Source organism: Sapajus apella, unplaced genomic scaffold (assembly GCF_009761245.1).
Source record: "Sapajus apella isolate SASKATOON/1434 unplaced genomic scaffold, GSC_monkey_1.0 scaffold2914, whole genome shotgun sequence".
Classification (NCBI taxonomy): Eukaryota; Metazoa; Chordata; class Mammalia; order Primates; family Cebidae; genus Sapajus; species Sapajus apella.
The window spans coordinates 881-8375 of NW_022439840.1; the positions used below are offsets into that span (position 1 = coordinate 881).

The following is a 7495-nucleotide window of genomic DNA, read 5'->3' on the forward strand; positions in this document are numbered from 1 at the left end:
CTTCCAGAAGGAGTGTCCAGGCTCTTTGACATTACCCCTCCTTGACAGGAGTGTCAAGCGGGGAGTCTCCCTGACCATAGGCTCAGGGCTCAGACCCCAACACAGACAAGCCCTGTGTGCTGCAGAGAAACAGGTCCCTTTGCTGAGGTCCAAAGGCTGTGAGTCCTGCACGAGCCTGAAGTGGTGCAGGTCCCTGGTCACACCGGAAGTGTAGAGCTTGGGGATCTGAATGTGCTGCTTGCCTCGAACATCAAACATCTCACAGGCTGCCTGGAAGAAGGTGGAGCAGACTGGGGCTAACCGCATCACTAAAGAGCTGTGGAGATACTGAGTGGATCCAAAGTGGATCTGCCACTGTGTGGTGCCTGTTCCCACACTCTTTATGGCTGAGACACTGAAACAGACACAGTAGTTTAGAGGCAACCTAGTTAGTCAGTGGGGGAAAGATCTTAAACTAGAAGATTCCTAAGGGCAGGGGGGTATCTGCGCCACCTTCACCCCCCACAGTCATCTACACAGGGTGGAGCTCTTCTGGGGGGCTGAGGGAGAGCAGCAGTGACCTGAGCCCTCAGGCTCCTGGCCCTGGCCCATGCCTGGGACCGCATCTACAGGACCAGGGCAGAGGTCACGCCACCCAGGACCCCCATCACAGATGTCCTAGGCATGAACGCACCCTGTCATGTCTCTGCTGTGGGGCAGCTCTGGCTAGGAACTGACCTTGAAGGTTTGCATGGCTCAGCTGCAGAAGGCATCCTCCTGCCCACTGAGCTCATCCTCTTCCCCCATTGGGGTGAGCTGAGAGGCTCCCAGGTGAAACAGCTTCTGGTTGAGGTCATGAGCAAAGGCTCAGAACTGAGGGTACTTGCTGGAGCCGAGGCCGAACGCGGCATACCTGCCCGAGGATACACACAGAGACTCACATGTCCCATATGAGCAGCACTTGGCACCCAGCACCCAGCACCGACAGCCTGGAGGGCTGGCCTCAGAGCCTCCCCTTCCAGCTGGAGCACGGAGCATGGAGCTGGACCCCCTTGTGGTCCTCCCAACCCCCAGCCTTGTCACCAACTCCCATGACCACCCCATGCTTGGCCTGCAGACTTGTGAGAGGAACTTGGTTTCCGTGGCGTGACCCTCGACACATTCTGAGGACAAACCTCTGACCCAGAGTCCCTCTGTGCCTGGTCAGCTCTGAGAAGACCCCCTGTGCTAACCCAGTTCCATCACCTGAACCCAGACTTGGCGTCCACAGGGCAGGGCTGGGTGGAGTGGGAGGAGGGAAAAATCTTTACCTGAATTTGTCAGTGAGAGCTTTCAGCAAGAAGCGACATTTCTTCAGTTTCTAGAGAGGGAAAAACAGAGCTCTCAAGCCAGGATTAAAAAAAAAAAAAAAAAAAAAAAAAAAAAAAAAACACTGCTTTTTCCTTCTTCTGTAAAACTGACTATAGCTGGCAGAAGATGGCTCCCGGCACACAATGGAAGTTGGTTTACGTATGGGGCCACCTGGCCAAGGCCTGTTTGTCAGCTGACAAATTACTTTGTCTCTCACCCCAGCTAAACTGTAGCAACTCGTGTGGGCCCTGCCCCTTACTGGGGACCCAGAACAGCCTGGCCCCCACCCATCCAGCCCTGGCAGAGGGGGCCTGCCTTATAGCAGGGTATCTGCAGAGGTCTCCTAATGAGCCATGATTCTTGTTTGGAACCTGTAGAAGCAACAACAATTGGTCGTATCGTCTCTAAAATAAGCCTGGCTTTCCAGGAACCCAAGATAATTCCAGAAGGTATGTGACCCCAGAACTAGCATCAAATCCCGTGGTATTTACTCCCTTTTCATAATTTATTTTTTAGTTATTTTCAATTACATTTTCACTCTTCTGAGCACTGGAGAGACAGACTTGACTTGGTTTTAGTAGATCTTTAATACCTCTTTCATTGCCTATTATTCTTTCTAAAAAACAAAGCTAGAGAAGGCCTTGGTTGGAAAATAGTATCTAGCTAAAACTCATTAACTTCATTTTGTTTTCATTGAATTTATGTTTTGCTGGCTTTCCATTTGTGAGAGTGATACAAGTTTCCTTTAAACATGAATTTGTAAACACAAACAGGTAGGCCATTCACAAAAATATATCAAATACATCATACAAAAGGTGGCATTCCCATATGGCAATAATTATGACAGAGGCTGGCGAATGACCTGAGTGACCCAGGGTGGCCTGAGCACTGCCTCCCAAATGCCCTCCGTAGAATGTGCTGCATCTCCCAGGCCCTTTCCTGGGTTCTTCTGTGCCCTACCACCCTCTAGCCCACCCAGACCTCAGGCCTCCACCTCTCCGTCCCCGAACAGCCTCCATTCCCAAACGTGCTGGTCACCACCTACAGCAGCTGCTCCTCCTCCAGGAAGCTCAGCCTGTACTTGTCCATGCAGAGAACCTGTATGGCACCCAGGTGGGCATCAGCCCTCAGCTTCCAGTAGGGCCCTCCCTACCCTGCCCAGACACTCTGTGCCACACCTCCCCCAGGCCGGGCTCCTGTGCTTATCTGTCTCTCCCAGTGCCCAGCACAGGTGTGGCACAGAGGAGGTGAATGAACTGATTTGAACACATCATCCTCAACTCTCCTTGCCCAATCACACCTTGCAGCTAACACATCAGCAAGCCCTGGACGCTTTCCCTCCACAGTACTGCCTATCCCATGTCCAAACGCCTCTCACCACGCCCACTGCTATTTGCAATGCTGTGTGTGTGGAAACATTTCCACAAAATTGTAATGAGCAGGTCACAGCTGTCTGGAGAGAATGGCTGGGGAAATGTACCCTCATCTTGCTGTTCTACCCAGGCCCACCCAGCTAAGGATGAGGGACCTGCCACCAGTCCCCTGGCAGTTCCAGACTCCTGGGAGCCAGCAGGTGAGGAAAATCCAACAGTGTTTTCAGTCACCTGGATGACCTGCTCATTAATCAGTCCTGCCTTGACTGAGGCCTCTACGCGGTACAGATCACAGCTCATCCCATCGCAGCATCACACTGGCCTGTGCCCTGTCCTCAGGATCACATCCATCTCCCAGACGCCGTATGACCCTGGAAAATCCATCACCTTGTCTAACCCTCAGGTTCCTCTGTGCATTAACAATGACATTGATTGATGCGTGCTTTGCAGGGCGTTGGGAGGGCAGACTGAGGTGTATGCTCTGGCTCTGCGTCTCTCACTGTCAGATCCTCTGAGCCCCAGGCTGGCCCAGCATGCGGCCAGGATTCCTTAAGAGTCAGATTTTATCCGTCAGTGATGAAGGCAGAGGATATAGCTTAGACAGACCCCTTGTGTCTTGTCTTCTTTCTCTGCAGCTCACCCATCCCTTGCCCCTTTCACATGCACCCTGCAGAGGTATTCAGTGAGCTGGAACAAAATTCAGCCAGAGCAGCTGAGGTAGACTGAGGCCTGGATTCACTGTCAAAGTGTTTCTCAAAGGGTGCTCTTCAGAACACCATGGGAAACTCACTTACTGTTTAAGTTTGAAAATCCCTGCACACAAGTCTATCCTTGTGTACGAGCAATCAGCTCTACCATTCAGCCCAGGTGTATGTTTGGTGGGACCATCTGGAGGAAGCTGAGGAGACATGAGCTGAAGGCAGAGGGTGAGTCCAAGGTGGGATCTTGGGACAGGTACAAGAAGTTAAGCAAAAATGGGTGAAATCAAGTAAGTTTCACCATATTAATATACTTACAGCATTAATAACCTTAGATAATAATTCACATTGTTTAGTTGATAGTATTGTACCCATGTTAAATTTCCTAATTTAAGAGATAAAGCCTCACTCTGTCACCCAGGCTGGAGTGCTTCCTGGAACTCATGGGCTCCAGCAATCCTCCTGCCTCAGCCTCCTGACTAGGTGGGACTACAGGCACACTCCACCATCCCTGGTTAATTTCTTTTACTTTTCTCTAGAGACAGGGTCTACCTATGTTTTCCGGGCTGGTCTCAAACTTCCAGACTCAAGTAAACCTCAACCTCCCGCCTCAACCTCTGAAATTGCTGGGATTACTGGTGTCAGCCACCATACCCAGCCTAAATTTCTGATGTGCCATGGTACTGCCAAATGTCATTAGTAAGGGCAGCTGGATGGAAGGTGTAGGGGTACATTATAGTCCCTGTTCAACTTTTCTGTCTATCTCGAATCATTTCAAAAGTCAACATTTATTTTAAAACATGAAGGTGGCTATCCTTCCATGAGTATAAAGTACAAAGGCAGGCTCCCGGGATCATCAAGGGTCAGAACACTGGTTGCTGGATGGGGTGCTGGGAAGTGCTGGGCATGGTTGGCTTTGTGATCTGGGGGCTGGTATGTTCCATCTGTCAATGTCTTTCAAGCTTTGCGTCTTCTTAACAAATTTTTCTAAGTCCCTCCAGCCCCTTAGGACAGTGGTGGCTGGGCCTGCAACCTGGTCTCATGCATTCATTCATTCTGCAAGTTTAGCCCCAAGTTTCTCAGTGCCACCCTGGAGGTGTTGAACAAATGAGGCCACGCAAAGTCCCATCTCCCTCAGGGCCTAGGCTTGAGATCACAGCAGGAGGAGCCAAGGAGACTCATGATTACCCTCCTGAATCCCTTCAGAGTCACTCACAAGTGGCAATGCGGGGCAAGCTGAGTAAAACGTAAAACCTATTTGCAGGCCAGAATCAGCCACCTTCCCATCTATGTCAGGGAAGTACTCCTGCAGGCTTGATGCCAGCCTCTGCCCCAGGGACACTGGGCTGAGGCATTTGGTCTCCCACCAGGGCCTGGACCATATTGCACAATTGCAGAGTCCCCTCCTCGCCACCCTCCACTGTACCACCGTTAGCATGGTAACCAGAGGTCCACACTCTCAGCGCAAATGCTGGCTGCCCCCTCCAGGGTCTCCTTCCAGTTTCAAGTGACATCTGGGACCCCTGTGACCTTCATCCCAACCAAGGAGCACTGGAGGGTGTACGCTGCCCTGGGAGTTGGGGTGATGTGATGTGTGGGAGGCTTCAGGCCACAGGTGGGGCTAGGAGGAGTGAGAGATGGTGACCAAGCAGTGGGAACTCCAAGCTGTCACCCTGTCCTATTCTGAAGGAGCATCTTTCAGGCAAAGCAGGCAGAGGCCACTGGCAGCCAGGCCCCGGACCTTCCCCTGGTGTCTGTGGGAACATTCCTAACCAGGCACCACAGCTGGCAGACCAGGAGGGGGAATGGCAGGAGCACTTGCCGCTGTGAGTGGCAGGCTGTGTGCGAATTGAGCACGTGTCAATCCTCCACACCAGGCCCGGACTGTTTGGGCACCTGCTGCAGGAACTGCTGCCTCTTGGCATGTGTCCTGAGCTTTGTGTGTGCAGCTGAGCTTGAGATGGGGTTAGGTAGAACCTCACCTCTCTATCTGTCTCTCTCCTGTCCTCCAGTACCACCGCACCCACCAGTCAATCGCCAGCCAGTTCAAGTATGCCCTGGTGTGGGTAAGTGTCTGGGTGGGAGGCAGGCAGGGGGTTAGACCCAGCAGAGCCCCCGGGTTAGTCATGGAGCAAGGCATTCACATTCCTCTGCATGGTGTTCCTGTCCTTCCTGTGGGGATTGGCATGACTGTGTGTCTGTCCTCCATAGAATGTACGTGCCAACCCAGGCTGGACATGGGCCTTCCCCACCCTTTTTCTTTTCTTTTTTCTTTTTTTTTTGAGACAGGATCTGGCTCTGTCTCCCAGGCTGGAGTGCAGTGGCACAATCATGGCTCACTGCAGCCTTGACTTCCTGTGCTCAAGCGGCGATCCTCCCACCTCTGTGTCACAAGTAGCTGGGACTACAGGCGCACACCAGCATGCTTGGCTAATTTTTCGTGGAGACGGGATCTCGCTATCTGGCCCGGGCTGGTCTGGAACTCCTGAGCTCAAGTGATCCTTGAGCTCAAATGATCCTCCCATCTTGGCCTCCAAAAGTGCTGGGATTACAGGCATTAGCCACTGTGCCTGGCCCTCCCCCACCTTTGAGGTCAGGGATGGTCAAACCACTGCGGACATCCTGCTGCCTGGGGCCCCCACCTTACGCCAGCATTCACCCCCAGGACACACACCCTGGGGATATCTTTCTTGGCCTTGCCCTTGGCCAGTCCAGGCTGAGGTGACCCCTGTGTCCCCATTCCTCACCCAGGGCACCAGCACCAAGTACAGTCCGCAGCGGGTGGGCCTGACCCACACCATGGAGCATGAGGACGTCATCCAGATCGTGAAGAAGTAATGGCGCCTGCCAGGCCTCCAGCCCACCTGCCTCATCTCCCTGGGGACGTCGGTCCTACTGGGACACACAAACGCCCAAACAGAGAAATACAAATACACACACCCCAGGAAGCGGTCTCTCAAGTCTCTGCTATTTCCAGAAGTTTCTTCAATAGGCAGATGAAGAGCGCGTTGGGGCAGAGGGGTTCGGCTGGAAGCATTTCCCACAAGACTGAGGCCTCTCGTGGGGTTTTGAGTTTGGAGTGTTGGGCCTACATCTGTGCCCCCGGCCCCTGCGCTGAGGGAGCAAGCTGCCCACCTGCCGGCCAGCTGGGGCCTAAAGCAGATGGCATGCTCAGTGCCAGGCGGGAAGCTGGGCCTGCCTGGGTCCCTGGAGGCTGTGGCTGCTGTTACAGCACCTCCCTCCCTCAGCTCCTGCCGGCTTCTCTGACACTTGGGGTGGGGGCCCTTCCAGGAAGAAACCCCCTTGGGTCCTCCACTCAGGACTGTCCAGGATTGGAAGCAGAGGTTAGTGGCTTCAAAGGCCCAGCTGACACCCTCCACAGCCTAAGGGGTGTCCTAAAGTGACTCCCCCTCTCTGACCCTCCCAGGGCAGCCCCTGCCCAGCACAAAACCCGCAGACCCTGGCTCTGCACGCCTGGGCCGGGGACTTCTGAGTTTAGAATCTGTTTTCTAAGTCCCCAGTTCTGGCTCTCCTTTCTGAAATGAAGGATTGAAAACGGTTCCTGTTCAGACTGAGAACACTTGGTAAACTTGCTGAACAGTAGCCAGGTTGAGTCAGGTGGGCACAGGTCAGGCATTGAGGGGTAGCAGTGGGCCTGGGAGTTGGATAGGGTGGAGCCTCGATCCCCAGGGCAGCCCCAGGCCATGGGTGGCAAGGAGAATGCAGGGTTCCTCACCCAGGCACGGGCAGGCTCTGCCAAGGGGGTTGGTCAGGGGTGTCAGGCCCAGACTGGCCCCTCCAGAAGGGCCTGGCTGCCAAGGTGGGCAGCATCCCAGGAGGTCCTTGTGATTATCTGGGGTGGCAGGGAGGCTCCCCCATGAAAACAAGTTGGCTGATCATTTCCTGTTGCCTCAGAAGCCAGGAGCAGAGGGGCTGGCAGGGGCTCAATGAGTACCTACTGTGTGCCAGGGACAGTGCCAGGCCCCCCACAGTATTCTGCTGTCCCTCGGAAGCTGGTGTGGGTTGCACAGTTTTTGAATTCAGAGCCTAGATGTAAGACCTCTGAGCAGCAGGGAAGGCTTCCTGGAGGAGGTG

The 7495-nt window shown here is 53.8% G+C and overlaps 1 long non-coding RNA gene across 1 annotated transcript; it reads left to right on the forward strand.

The window, feature by feature from the left end:
* The first annotated feature begins 5411 nt into the window (after positions 1–5411).
* LOC116547391 lies at positions 5412–6961 on the forward strand. The gene is made up of 2 exons (XR_004267047.1): positions 5412–5466; positions 6152–6961. It is a non-coding gene; the product is annotated as an uncharacterized LOC116547391 (long non-coding RNA).
* The last annotated feature ends 534 nt before the right edge of the window (positions 6962–7495 follow it).